This window comes from Protopterus annectens, chromosome 6.part0 (genome assembly GCF_019279795.1).
Source record: "Protopterus annectens isolate FY-2018-M chromosome 6.part0, PAN1.0, whole genome shotgun sequence".
Classification (NCBI taxonomy): domain Eukaryota; kingdom Metazoa; phylum Chordata; order Ceratodontiformes; family Protopteridae; genus Protopterus; species Protopterus annectens.
In genome coordinates this window covers 569,369,996-569,385,567 of record NC_056737.1, presented here as the reverse complement: position 1 = coordinate 569,385,567, position 15,572 = coordinate 569,369,996, and positions in this window count along the sequence as shown.

Genomic DNA, 15,572 nt, shown 5'->3' with positions numbered 1-15,572 from the left:
ACAAAAAAAAAACACCAGGGCATTCTACACTCGCTCGCACACAAATACACATCACACATACACAAACACCAACAAATCCAACACTCACACTCATACTTACACCCCCCTACCCTTACCCACACATGGAGCATACAAAAACACACACACACACTCACTCACCTTCAATTCCAAACACAGTATCAGCCAAACACTTCACGTAAAGTAATGGAAATGCATAAGCACGGATTTGAGATATTCAAATTCGCTCTTATGCACTTTCGGCATTCTGCATTTTCAGCTTCATGGTCTCGGAATGCTGAAATTCAAGATTTCAGCATTTTGAGATTATGAAGTAAAACCATATGAGACTGAGTAGAGGGACAGGGCTTTTAGCCTATATGTATAAGATAGGTGTTTGAGACTCTGGATTTTCCTGGTCAGGAAACTTTGTGGTCTCTCCAGCTGCTGCATGTGCTTGGCAAGGTACATGCTGAAGGGGGCATGGTACTCGATAATGGGTCTGATAAGGGAGGAGTACAGGGATGTTATGATCTCTTTGTTCCTGGATGAAATACCCTTACTTATGAGGTGAGCCATGTAGAAAGCCTTCCGTACAATGGAGACAACGTGGTGGTCAAAAGTCAGGTTGCTATCATCCTGGGTGCCCAAGTCCCTCACGACTGATTGAATGCTTAGTACATTGTTATTAATGTGATAATTATTGGGGATGCCATTTTTCCCAAAGGGGATAATGATGCATTTCTTGGTACTCAGTTTGAGGCCATGCTTCTGTCACTGGTAATTAGTTTGGATAAAGCCCTCTTGGAGGATGTTCACATCACTAGGTGAATTTAAGACAGTGCCCAGCTTGGAGTCATCTGCAAATTTGGTCAGCCACAGACCACTGATTTTGACTTGCACCTCAGAAAAGTATATCCCAAACAGTAGAGGCCCCAGTACCGATCCTTGGGGTACACCACTTATTATGGGTCTACTTCTAGAGGTGGCTTCCCATATTTTGACTGAGTGGGTTCTATCAGTGAGACAGTTAGCTGCCCATCTGGTAACATACAGGTTGATGCCCAGTTGGGAGAGCTTTTCTATTATGCCCGAGTGTGGAATAGTGTAGAAGGCTTTGGCTAGGTCAAGGTAGGTGGTATGCACTGTCTTCCCCTCATCCATGGCTTTGGTGACTGCTTCAAAGAAGTTGACCAAGTTTAACAAGCATGATCTCCCTTTGAGAAAACCAAACAGTGTGGGGTCAAGTGTTTGGAGGTTGCCAATGTCCTTGTTTATAAGGTCCATGATAATGCATCCCATGGCCTTGCAGATCAGGCTAGTTTGGCTGATGGACCTATAACTGCCTGGGTCAGTGGACACTCCACCTTTATGTAGAGGGATGGCAGTGACTGTCCTCCATTTGGCTGGGACAAAGCTGGTGCTCAGGCTTTGGTTAAATAGAGTGCCTAATGGTGTTGAGAGCTCATGCCTGAGTTCATGTAGGATGCAGCCAGGGATGTTGTTGGGTCCCTTGGAGGCTGTATTTTTTGCCTTTGAGAGGACATTAAAGACCTGATCCCTGGTGATGAGGGGAGGGGGGCAGATGTTGGGGATGTCATGGTTTACTGATGGGGGAACAGGGGGTGAAGTTTTCACTGAACCTGTCTGCAATCAAATTGGCCATATCTATGGCATTTATGTATGTGGTGTTCTTGACCACTAGTTCAGAGCAGATTTAGGTGTTACCTTTGAGACTGCAGATGTATGTGAAGAAGGGCTTGTGATTGTTCTTACTGGGATGTGGGCAATTTGGATTCAAAGTTAGCCTTAGAGGATTTCACTAGTGAACTTATTTACTTGTTCGACAAAGGAGAGATTGCTTCCTACTTGACACCAGCACCTTATTGATCCTGGACAGCATTTTTTTCCCTTTTATTATAGAGTTTGTTTATTACTGCTGTCCACCAGACAAGTTTACTCTTCCTTGAGGAAGATGATTTGGTCCTGTCAGGTATCACTGAGTCCATGCAACTATATAGGTGCTCATATAGTTTTTTGGTGTAGGCTTGGACATTATTTGTAGTTCCAACTAAAGGGACAGTGGCTGTGAAGCTGCTTATACCTGCACTCAGGAGATTGTAGTCAGCTTTGGAAAAGTTTCTTTGTTTGACTCTGACAAAGGAGGGATCAGGGGAGATGATGACTTGGAAAGTGATCGCTTTATGGTCGGATCTTACCAATGAGGATGACACGGTAGGGGTGGTACAATGGCTACTCATGTTGGTTAGTACCAGATCCAGGATATTTTCACCTGTTATGGGGATATCGACCAGATGATCCAACACATTGGTATTGATGAAGTTTAGGAATATCTGGGCATTCGTGTTTGGGCTAGAATAGGTCTTCCACTCTATGGTTGGGTAGTTAAAGTCACCCAGGATCATGGGATAGGGTTGAATCTTAATGGATTCAACTAAGTCCAGATAGGTGAAATGGGTGTCCTGAGTCATTGTTGGAGGTCTGTAGCTAGCTATGATTTGAATAGGTGTTTTTTCAACAGTTGTGTCTCCTGTTCATCACACAGTTTGACCAGCCTGGAGGTGTGTATGTCTTTGTTAAATATTGAAACTCCATCTCCTTTGGCTTTCTAGCCCTTTGTTTGGGGTCAGAAAGTATGGCAGGATGAGTAACCTGGTAAGGCTGAGGTGCTTTCCGCAGCTTTGAACCAGGTTTCAGTGACTGCACAAATGTCAGCATCCTCCAGGGTGAGGAATACTTGCAATGAGAGCAGTTTCATTCTCAGACTCCTAGTGTTTATCAGCATGGCCTTTAAATTTTGTCTAGAAGAATTTTTCACATTGGTAATTTTGTCCTCATGACTTTGCCTAAAAATGGCAAGAGCCTTTGCCAGAAACCTGAAGCCCAGGGTGGACAGATGAAGCCCATCTCTGGCAAAGCATCGTGGTCTGTCAATCATGTCCTCCCAGGCTGTTAGATACTGGATCCCCTTGGAATGACATCAGAAACTAAGCCAATTGTTAAAGTCAGTCATTTTCTGTTTGTATTGAGGCATCATTCTGGGTGACAGTAGGATGCTGCTTAAGGCTAGGGACATACCTGCCTGGGACGAATATTCAGTGAGCTCAATCATGTCTCTCTTCATATAGTCCAGAGAGGTACGTCTCAAGTATTCACACAAACATGGACTATGACAGAGTTATAACATTACTGGTTGTTAAGAGACTTGAGACCGTGTGTGATATGGCAGATTCTAGCACCTGACAAGCAACTTGCCATGACTTCCTCCTTGTCTAGTCTGGTGAGGGGCACATCTGTGTGTCTCACGGTAGAGTCTCCTATGACTAGTATGTTGGGTCTGTGGTTGGGCCTTAGCTATTACAGCATATTTCTGTTTTTAAAGATTAATCTGTTGCCTTTTTTTAATTTGCTTAGGCCACTAAGCAGAAATATTAGCCCTGGACATAGCAAAGCTAAAAACCCTGTGACTGACTTTATAAATAATTACTGCCTATAGCTGCTTTTCAGTCAGTGGTCTTGTGAAACACAGCCAGCTGTTCCATATAATATGCAGTGCTTGTTTCATTGATCCACTATGATATGATCTTCATATTAACCCTATATTGAAACACAAATGTAAAGAAAAAGCAAGCTACTCTCCACGGCTAAAATAATCATGCCTTTGATAAAATAATTTATTGGATAGGAAATAAAAGTAATAATTCAGCATCCCCAAATCCACATACGATAAGCGCTTTCGATAAAACTCTTCTTCAGATCGTGACTTTACGGGACTCGGAATTTCATTTTTAAGTAAAAGAATCAAGTTACGTAATAATTCTTCCTACTTTTTCAGACCAATCAGCGTCCACTCTACTAACACACCCTTCTACTTGTCCAATAGTTAATCATACTGCATTGGACCTATCCTTACTTGTTGTGCAAATACACTTTTCAGCTCATCCAGTGGTATGTCTTCTGTCTTTTAACGCTGGTCTGATATGTATCACGACATTCAGACCAGGAAATCGGTTCTTGAACACTTGGTTCATCTTTCCCACATAGTATGCTGTGCAGGATGTGCAGGTCGCTAAATAAACAACATCCAATGTAATACATGTAGCTTTGACATTAAATTGATATTTTCTACCTTTAGTGGGATGATGAAAAAGATTACTGCTATCTATATGTCCACAAGCTAGGCAATTTCCACATTTGAAAGTGCCCTTAGGTCCTAAAATCTGAGCGTTAGGAAAGCCATCCTGCACAGCACACTATGTGGGAAAGACGAACCAAGTGTTCAAGAACTGAATACTGAGGCATTTAAGGGACATTCACTCAAAGGATTTACATAATGCTTTGGCTGCACATGTCAACACTTTTCCCTCACACTCTTTTTTATTTAAAGTAATAGAGAAGATCTACGTAGGGAAGAAATTAGGAAATGTTGTCTATAGAACTGAGCTGAGGGAATGTAAATGGATCATTAATCTAAGAGCAGACCTATTTCCTGGTCTGAATGCCGTGATACCTATCAGACCAGCGTTAAAAGACAGAAAACCTACCATTTAATGAGCTGAAAAGCGTATTTGCACAACAAGTGAGGATAGGTCCAATGCAGTATGATTAACTATTGCACAAGTAGAAGTGTGTGTTAGTAGAGTGGATGCTGATTGGTATGAAGAAGCAGGAAGAATTATTAACTAACTTGATTCTTTACTTAAAAATAAAACTCTGAGTCCCGTAAAATCACGATCTGAAGAAGAGTTTTATCGAAAGCGCTTATCGTATGTGGATTTGGGGATGCTGAATTATTACTTTTATTTCCTATCCAATAAATAATTTTATCGAAGGCACGATTATTTTAGCCGTGGAGAGTAGCTGGCTTTTTCTTTACATTTGTGCTTGTTTGTTGGCTACTTTTAGCAGTGAGGAGTGTTTTGTTTCTTCCTATATTGAAACACAGTCATGCAACCATGACTAACTGAAACACATCTAGCTGTGCAATGTAGTCATGTAATATGCATTGCTCATTTCATTGATCTGTCAGTTTGTGGGTTCCATGATCATCTTATGCTGAAACACAAGCAGATATGGCTGAACAACAGCATTCTCAGAAATGAGGGAAAACACAGAGACCGATAGTGAATAAAAGTTATTTAAGTTGAAATAAATAAAGGAAAAGAAGCTTCCAGAACTGCACTACTTTTTATTGGATGGCAAGAAAGTTGGTGAGTTATGATGTAGTTATTTCAAATTAAAGAAATCTAGTTTATCATGGACATTAGAAAATATCTTTCACTACAGGGATGCAGGCAAATGGAGCAAGAAACCACAATAGATGTCATAAACCAAAACAGTTGGGGGAGAGGGAGCTTGGGAGGAGAGGACAAGCTGCCTTAATCTAGCTGCAGTACATAGAGCAGATAGGTTTGTACTCTTCTTCAGCTGACATTTTATGAGATGATGTACAAGATGTAAGGATAACAAAGTAACAGCGAGTAGAGAGATTAAACGTAAGAAAGAATGATAAATCATATTTAAGTTCATTAAGGAAAAAAGAATAAGAAATGCAGAATATTCAGTTATATATGAGAAAGAGAGCATGAAAAGCTTTTGTTTTAAATTAATTAAAATATGCAGGACATTCAGTTTATATATGAGAAAGAGACTGTGAAAAGCTTTTGTGTTAAATTTATAATTTTTATGTATTCCAAGAATAAAAAAGGGGGTTTGTAACATCATGAGTTTACCCTGATTGTGTTTAGGAAGAATGCAAAGTTATTGTATGAAACAAAAAGATGGACTGTAAGAGTTAATGTGTGACATCCTTATAGACAATGGGAACTGCATCAAGTGCTGGTAAGAAGGATTGACGCATTCTGTTAAATGAAAATTAGGAGAATACAGATGTATTCCCTGTTTCTAACTGTCTGTCTCAAGGAGTAGGTCTTCTATGAGAATCCAGTTAAACTTAGGATCTGATTATGTCAGTCTTCATATAATCATTGACTGTGGGCTCGATTCCGAGCCTCGGAACTGACATGGCAATTATTCCAGCTCGCACCTTCCAAAACCCTCATACTAAGCTCTATCCACAATGCTCCTCACCAAGTTACCTCAGGTCTCATTTGCTGCTTCAAAGCGCTAGACGTGTTCTCTCTGATCTCTCTAGCATTAGCTTATTATTCAAAACTGTATGTTAGTTTTCATAGTTTTCTATATTATGTCTGTAATCCTTTCTATCTATACTACCCTGCTCCTCCTTTAGATAGTTTTTTCAGGTGTGCATGTGTGTTTTCTTCCCTTTTTATCATTAGGTAGACTTTCTCAAGTACCATTGTTGGTACTTTTTTCCCTTTACCTTCGGGTAACTTTATATACCATTGTTGGTATTTCCCTTCTCTTCTCTTTCTGCTCTTTTAATTAACAAAAAAAGAAAAAGAAAAAAAGGTTCTTTTCACTCTTTTTTCCTAGGTGTGTGTGTGTGTGTGTGTGTGTGTGTGTGTGTGTGTGTGTGTGTGTGTGTGTGTGTGTGTGTGTGTATCTGTGTGTACAGTGGCCTTGGTTTTTCATTATGGCCAATAAACCTCTAAAGGCACATTTGGCTTTAAGAGGTGCAAAAATGTCATAGAAAAATGCCTAATTCGGATGGACACGCTCTTTGTATGTATTGTCTTGGTGTGGTCCATCTACAAGAAGGCTGTGCAATCTGTCATGGCTTTAGTTCCAGAACCCTAATAGATCACAAAAACAAACTCATCTTAAAAGGCTTTCTTAAGTCAGACTTTGAGGAGGCTCTATTTGGTCCAAAAACAGAAGCCAATTCATCCTCTTCTTCCTCCTCCTCTAAATCAAAGAAACAAAGTTACTCAGTTCTAACACATTCCTTAGAACCACCTACTAAAATGGCCAAATCCCCCATGGTGCCAGCAGCCTCCTCGACATTCAGTCTTCTGTATCATCGGCACCGAGCTCTTCAGCATCAATGACCTCAGTACTGGTATCAGTGCAGACAACACCCCCTTTGGTACCAGCCAAGCACTCGGAATGGAAGGATCCTCAGATAATAGTTTTACCCCATACAACTTACTCCCCCTCAGTAGATCCCTTTGTGGACTGTGCTCCCAGTCCCATTTTGGACAGACAGCCTCCCAGATCTCCATCAGCCTCCTCTGTTCGGTCCATCAAGAGTGTGTCGGAATCTGATATCATCAGACTGGTGGACCAGCTCCTTACCAAGAGAGGATTACCTCCTTTCACTCCAGAACTCCTTCTCCGATACTGATAGTTATCCTGAGTTCTTCTGGGTTGTTGGAATCACAGAGACCCTCTTGGGTTTGGGGCTTTGATGCCAGTTCTGAGGGGCAGAATTCCACTTTGATTCTTTCTGAGCCCTTCATGCCTCTCGGTGCTTTGGCATATGTAAGTCCAACCCTGGCTTCTGCTTCAGAGGTGGTCTCCTTGGTGTGGGGTGGGACCACGGTTCCAAAGGAGTCTATTTCAGGTCCGGGCTTCCATCTCTGTAAGGGGGGGGCCTGCTTTCCAGGCTATGGAGGGGGCCTTGTCCATTGTGGGCAAAATTCTATGCCTTCCCTGTTGGACCAAACATCATGTCCTTCTCCTCAACCAGAGCTTCCTTCAGTCTCTACCCTAGAACAGAGGGCACAAAAGTCTCAGGATCAAAATACATTAGTTGTGTCATCTTCAGATACCTCTCAGGAGCACCCACCAAAGAGGTACCTTTGAAGAAAAAGTGCAAGAGGAAGCACTTGGACTCCACTGAAGAGTCTTTCATGGAAGATACCAATTTTGATGAGGTGAAAAGCTCCCCTAAGTCACCCCCTGAAGATGTTTCCTTCAGGGACATCCTAGAAATCCTTAAACAGAGGGGTGGCTGGACTACCATTCAGCTTTCCTCAGAGGAATCAGTATACCTAGAGGCTTTTCATGCCCAACCCTCTACCTCTTGGATCTTTCTGCCCGCTGATGATCTTATTAAGCTCATTGCTCAGTGGGCTTGGAAGTTACCTGACTCTATTGAGCCGATCCCAAAGAGACCTGATTGCATTCACCCTGCCCCTAAAGATGAGCAACACTGGGCCAAAGGTATTCCTGTGGACGCCATGGTGGTTGCAGCAGCCACCAAGAAGGAACTTAGTGACATAAGTCCTACTATCCATCCTAACAAAGAGTCAAGGACAATGGATTGATTTGGGAAGCATGTATACACTTCATCAACCTTCACTCTCAAGTCCTTGAACTATATGGCACATTTTACTAGGCTTCAAAGAGATCTGATTAAAGAGCTTTCAGATACTCTTTCAGGAACAGTAGCTGAAGGAGTTTGAGAGAAAGCTGTGACTTAAAATTCTTGTCCTGGAAAACCTTATTTTTAATAGCTAGCACTTCTGCCAGGAGACTATCAGAGATACAAGACTTGTCCTGCACCCCCCTTCCTTAATCATTCATAAGGACATGGTCTCTCTCCAAACAAATCCCTCCTTCCTACCAAAGGTTGTTTCTGAGTCAAATATCAATCAGACTTTACATCTCCCAGTCTTTTTTTCCAAATTTTTCCAGTTAAGGGGAATACTGTCTATGTTTACTAGATGCACATAAACAATTATATTTCTACCTACACAGAACAAAAGCTATTAGAAAATTTGACCAGCTATTTATTGCCTTTTCTTTAGTCTCTTTCGGCAGTCCAGTATCTAAAGTCACCTTGGTGAAATGCTTAAGGACTGTACCACCTTTGTTTATAACAGAAAGGGAATCCACCCACCATGTCCTGTAAAAGCACATTCAATGTGAGCTATAGCAGCATCTGCAGCTTTTCAAGCCAGAAATTCTTTAGATGACATTTGTGCAGCAGCAGCATGGGTATCTCCTCATACCTTTATTAGGCATTACAAACTGGACCAGGTCTCTAGAGGACGTGCATCATTCAGCTTGATGGTGCTCAGGAATATTCTTCCATGAGACCTCCCAAGATTCAGGTAGCTAGGGACTGTTCCACAGTCAAGGATTATGTGAAGACTGAAAACATCTGATGAAAATTTATATCTTACCATAACTGTAGAATAGTGTGTGTGTGTGTGTGTTGTACCTTTAAGAAGCATTTCAAGGACAGCACATGCATATAAATAGCAAGCACGTGTTAGCTTCAGTGCCATTTTGAGAGTGCGGCCAGAGAATGAGCATATATGAGTATACTAGCTAGTTTTTTATAAGTTTACCTAGGTTAAAGTTATTAAGCCTCAATCCTGATGTGTTTGTACATAATAAAGCTGCTTGAACAGAACACAGCAAAGTTTGTTTGTTTTATTCTGACCAGACAAGTGACATGGTGTCAGAACCAGGATTCCAGAGACTGCTTTTCAGACCTACGAGGTGCAGAGTTAACAGTGAAGGTAAACTAAGAGAACCGAGCACCAAAAAGGGCCAGAAACTAACCAAAGGTAATGAAACTTGCACAAATGATTTATTTATTAAAAAAAGATAAGACAGAGCACTACAGGGGCACAAAATGTATTATTAAGCAAGCGAGAGGCACAAAAAGTTTATTAAACAAAATGTTGAAAATTAAGATATTTGACAAAACAATTATCAGAAAAGCACATAAGGAGTCTGAAATTACCTCATAACTGCAAAATGAGCATGTTTAGAGTAAAACAAGTACAAGAAAAGTATAATGGGCATGAAAAAAGATTAAACAAAACTAATATAATAAAAGGGTAAAAAGGGCATATTTAGCATAAATAAAACAAGACGACTGCATGTTTTTGGCAAGTTACTGTGTTTTGGCATAAACTACTATTTTGCATTGATTGAAGCTATTAAGGGCATAACTAGAGTTTATTTGAAGTATCTCAAAGTGTGTAAAAGTGGTTACATTGTGTGCTTATTACTGTGTATTTATTCCAAAAAGTTTATTTTTGTGCAAAGTGCAACTATTTTGTAAAGTGCATTCAAAATGTAGCCATTTCAAAAACTTCTTGTGCTGGGTGTGTCTATTCACAGTGTTGCCATTACAGAGTATTTATTGCACTGTACAGAGTTTTTTTTAGCAAAGTACAGCCATTTTGAGAAAGTTTCAGTGTACTATGTACTGTTTATTCACAAAGTGCAATTACTCCAAAATGTTTTTTAATCTGAGGTTCTTCTGTCCAGTTTATTCACACAGTGTAGTTATTTTGAAAATTTTCTTACACTGATAAGAGGTGATTTCTTGCAGTACAGTGATTTCAAGAGTATTCTCATGCCCAGGAGACTTATTTTATAAAGGTCAGTTATTCAGAGGCTTATTGAGTGATTGGGCATACTTACAAGTACTGACATAAATTTCTGTGTGTGTGTTCATGCATACTTGCAAAAGCCTTCACTGGTATGTGTTAATATGGCAGATGGATTTTGAAAACCATAACCACTTATATTTGATCAGAATATTGTAGAGAACTGGAGAATATTTGAGCAAGAGTATGATATTTTTACACAAGCAGCTTATTCTGACAAAGATGCATGCACCAGGACATTTATTTTGCTAAACTTAGCTGGGTCAGAAGCCATTGAAAGAGAGTGTTCTTTTGTGTATGCACCAGCAGTATATGAAGGAGAAGGGGAAAACTGTCATATTGTTCTACAGGCTGAATCAAGGGAAGACCCTGAGTGTTGAAACACAAATTCAGGGAAATGTGTAAGCCCCCAAACAAATGTTACATTAGAGATGCATTTATTTTACGCAAGAGGTCAAAACCAGGAGAAACTTTTGCAGCTTATATTACTGACCTGATTTAATGCTGAGCAAAGCTGCTGAGATTTGTCAAATCCATGAAGTTACAGAAAGGCACACATGAATGCTTGCAAGTGATGAGAGCATGGTTGTAGAAGGCTCCACAGCAAATGTAAACAGCATGAAACATGTCGCTAGCAGAAGCAGGCCTAAGCACATGGCAGCTGTAACCCCTATGAGTTTGGCAGGTAAAACCCGTAGTTTTCCAGCAAGTTCTAAGACTAGTTCAGTGAGAAGGACATGCTCAGTGCAGTACAAGGGTGAGTCAGCAAAACCCAAATCAAGCTTTATTGCTAACTTTGCAATTGTGGTGCCAGTCGTGAGTCTAAAAGATAAAAGTGCTTAGCATTTGGTCAGCAATGCCATAAATGTGAAAAATGGAACCATTTTCAAAAGTTTTGCAAATCAAGTAAATCTCACACAGTCATAAAGAAAGGTCACTCAAAAAAGCAAGTTGATCATATAGAGAGCTACATCCCTACTTTCTATGCAGATGATGTGTCAGTAATTGGGGAACAGGTTGATGCATTAAATTTATTGGCTAAGAACAAAGTATTTTGTACTGTCCAGATCAATGGTAAATCTACAGAGCTCAAAGTTGACACTGGTTCAAAGTGTAATGTTATGCCAGTTGACACATTTGCTAAGGTGAGAGCTGGTGAACAACTTAATGTGGTCACTTGTGTGAAACTTGTTGCTTATGGAGATGAAGAAATTCGGACTGAAAGCTCATTAGTGCTTTCATTTTATTTGGGTAGAAACTGCTACAGTTTACTTTTTTATATAGTCCGAAGACCTGTGCAGTCATTGTTGGGTCTCAGAGACAGTTTGAAAATGAATCTGCTTTCCTTTACCAAAGAAGTTCATCATATAAGTGCATATCCCAGTTCCAATTTAACTGAAGCTATTTTCTCCGAGTATGCAGATATTTTCAATGACAAGTTAGGCAAACTTCCAGTTGTGAATTCTATGAAGTTAGACCCAGAGATCAGTCCAGTGGTCAGACCAGCAAGAAAAGTTCCAATAGCTATGCAGAATAAAGTCAAAGCTCAGTTGGATGAAATGGTGCAGCAAGGTGTAATTTGTCCAGTTACAGAACCAATGAATGGGTGTCGTCCATGGTAGCAGCCCACAAAAAAGGCTCAGATGAAATCAGAATATGCATTGGCCCAAGAGATTTGAACAAAGCATTAAAGAGACTGCATCACCCTATGCTTACAGTTGAGGAAGTCACATCCCTAATACTAAATGCCACTGTTTTTTCTGTCTTAGATGCAAAAAGTTAATTTTGACAAGTGATGCTTGATCACAAATCTTCATTATTGACTACTTTCAGTACCCCATTTGGAAGATATAGATTCCTTGGGATGCCGTTTGGAATAAATTCTTCAAGTGTAGTCTTTTAGTGTTAAATGGAGCAGATTTTTTTAGGTTATCTTTGTGTCATAATAGTAGATGATTTATTGGTTGGAGGCAATGGTGAGGCAGAGCATGACAGAAACCTTAGGAGAGTTCTAGACAGAGCATATGGAGTGAAGTTAAAGCTGAATCCTCTGAGGTGCAAAGCCAGACTACCAGAAGTTACATATGTAGGTCATTTATTTGCTAGTGCTGGCTTGCGACCAGACCCATCCAAGCAAGCAGCCATTCTTGAGATGTCAGCACTGGATAATATTCAAGCTCTACAATGTTTTCTTGCTATGGTCAATATTTAGGAAAGTTTATACCAGACTTCAATGAGATGGCAGTGCCTTTGAGAGAGTTGATGCACAAAAATGTTGCATGGTCTTGGTTGGAACAGCACCAGAGAGCATTTGAAGACCTTAAGCAGAAAATTGTCACCCCACCTATGTTAAGATACTATAATGTCAATAAACCAGTCACTCTTTCCTGTGAGGCTTCAAAATTTGGTCTTGTCACAGTTATTCTTCAAGAGGGCAGACCTGTAGCCTATGCATCTAGGACTCTTACCCAAACTGAAATGCAGTATGCTCAAACTGAGAAAGAAGTTTTGGCAATAGTATTTACATGTTCAAAGTTTCATAATTATATTTATGGTCAAGCTGTTCAGATTGAGACTGATTATCAACCTCTAGTCACTATTTTAAAGAAGCTTATGCATTCAGCTCCAGCGAGATTACAAAGAATGATGCTCAAATTGCAAAAGTACAACTCAAAATGGTCTCTACAAAAGGCAGACTTCTTTATCTGGCTCATACCATATCCAGATTGCCCAGAAATACCATGGAACAGCTTCATGCAGAGAACTTTGATTTTGATGTCATAGAAGTGTGTAATTTTTCTACCATGAGACTTGATGAGCTGAGAGACCATACAAAGACTGATCCAATTTTGCAAAAGCTCAACCACTACATTAATGTTGGTTGGCCTTCGCAGCAATCTAGTGTACCACCTGAAGTGCAACTAATTTTTCTTACAGAGATGAGATGTTGATGGAAGATGGCATTATTTTCAAAGATCCCAAAATTGTTGTTCCTGCTTCCTCACATGAACATATCCAGATTTTGCATTGTGGTCACCAAGGATGCGAATCTTCAAAAAGAAAGGTGAGAGGACTAGTATTTTGGCCTTCTCTAGTAAAAGATATTGACAAAGTACTTTCTTTTTATTCAGTATGCAGTAGTACTAATCCACATTTGCAAAAAGAACCACTTCAGCTTAATCAAGTTCCTGAACTACCTTGGTCAACAGTAGCCACTGATATATTCAAGTGGAACAGTCAGCATTACTTAGTGTTGGTAGACTCTTATTCAAACTGGTATGAGATCACTTTGCTACCTAACCTAACATACTCTGCTGTTATCACCAAGTTGAAACGTCATTTCTTAGTCCATGGTAGTTCACACAAAGTTATTTTGGCAATGGTACCCAATTTACCAGTCAGTTGTTTCAGAAATTTGCAAAAGAATGGGACTTTGTACATATTACTAGTAGTCCAGAATACACACAGTCAAATGGATAGCTGAACGTGCAGTACAGAGGCAAAGCAATTACTAGACAAGTCAAAGTGTGATAATACAGATGTCTTTTTGAATTTACTCAATCTCAGAAACATACCTCATGATGATATACTTGGCTCGCCTGCTCAGAGACTTCTATCTAGGCAAACGAGAACAACATTGCCTGCCAGTTCCAGTTTGTTGAGGCCTAAAGCAAAGAACAATAGAACAATCAAAGCCCAACTATTCAGAAAGCATTCTTTTCATAAGTCCAGCTATGATAAATCGAACAGATTTCTTCTTCCATTGAAAGAAGGACAGACAGTGAGGATACAAACGACAAAAGGTTTTAATGGCTTGGTCATGTAACAGGTATATGTGCCAAGCTGAGATTCTAGTTTGTGGAATCTGAGGGTGTGAAGTACAGGAGAAATTGCAGACATCTTCTTCCTGTATCAGAATAAACGTCACAGCATTGTTCCTGTGATACAGACTCTAGATCTCAGAGCAATCCAGAGAATGTTCCTTTTGCAGAACATGTGTTAACTTCTATTTCTGTTCCTGATGATGTTCCTGATGTCCCCAAAGTTGAACATTCAGCAGAGACAGTCTCAGTTGCTAGACCTAGTTCTAATTTCTATGTCACATGATTTGGTCATAATTCCAGAGCTAGTGTGAAATATGCAGCAACCTGGACATAATTGTCTATATGCATTTAGTTCTGTATAATTGCATGTCAAAGAATTATTTGTATCAATTTCATGTCAATTAATGCTGTCAATATTGCATGACTCATTTCTCAAAGAGGGAAGATGTAGAATAGTGTGTGTGTGTGTGTGTGTGTGTGTGTGTGTGTGTGTGTGTGTGTGTGTGTGTGTGTGTCTGTGTGTGTGTGTGTGTGTGTGTGTATTGCACCTTTAAGAAGTGTTTCAAGGACAGCATGTGCATATAAATAACAAGCACATGCTAGCTTCAGTGCCATTTTGAGAGTGTAGCCAGAGAGTGAGCATGTATGAGTGTAACAGCTAGTTTATTTGGTACGTGTCACTTCACCTAAAACCCACCACCGAAAACTCATTTCACTGACAAGTAGTATAATAAGGCAAGTCAAAGGTATATGTCCTTTTCCCCACTGTAGTGTGATCCTGGAGTTAGTATATATATATATATATATATATATATATATATATATATATATATATATATGGGTTCACTTCAGTTCACTGAACTTTCAATTCACTGACACCATTTCACTGAAATTCATTTCACTGAAACTTCATTTCACTGAAAGTTCATTTCACTGACAAGTATTATTACATAGTAAATGGAATATGCCCCCTTCCCCACTGTAGTGCGACCCTGGAGTTAGAATATATAGTTAGGTGTGGGGGGCGCAGTCCTCCACTTACTTTTCTTTTACTAAGCAATATTATATCAAAACGTAAGAATATCATATGAAATGAAGTGGGGGGCTGCCCCCCAAACCCGATGTGGAGGGCTTTGCCCCCCACCCCCCCCAACTATATATTCTAACTCCAGGGTCGCACTACAGTGGGGAAGGGAGCATATTCCATTTACTTTGTAATAATAGTTGTCAGTGAAATGAACTTTCAGTGAAATGAAATTTCAGTGAAATGAATTTCAGTGAAATGGTGTCAGTGAAATGAAAGTCATTGAATTGAAAGTTCAGTGAACTGAAGTGAACCCATATATATATATATATATTAAGGGGGGGGTGTTGTCTGGTTTTGTTTTACATTATTTGGTAAAAGACAACTAGGTGGGGGGCTGTGCCCCCCACACCCCCCCTTAATATATAT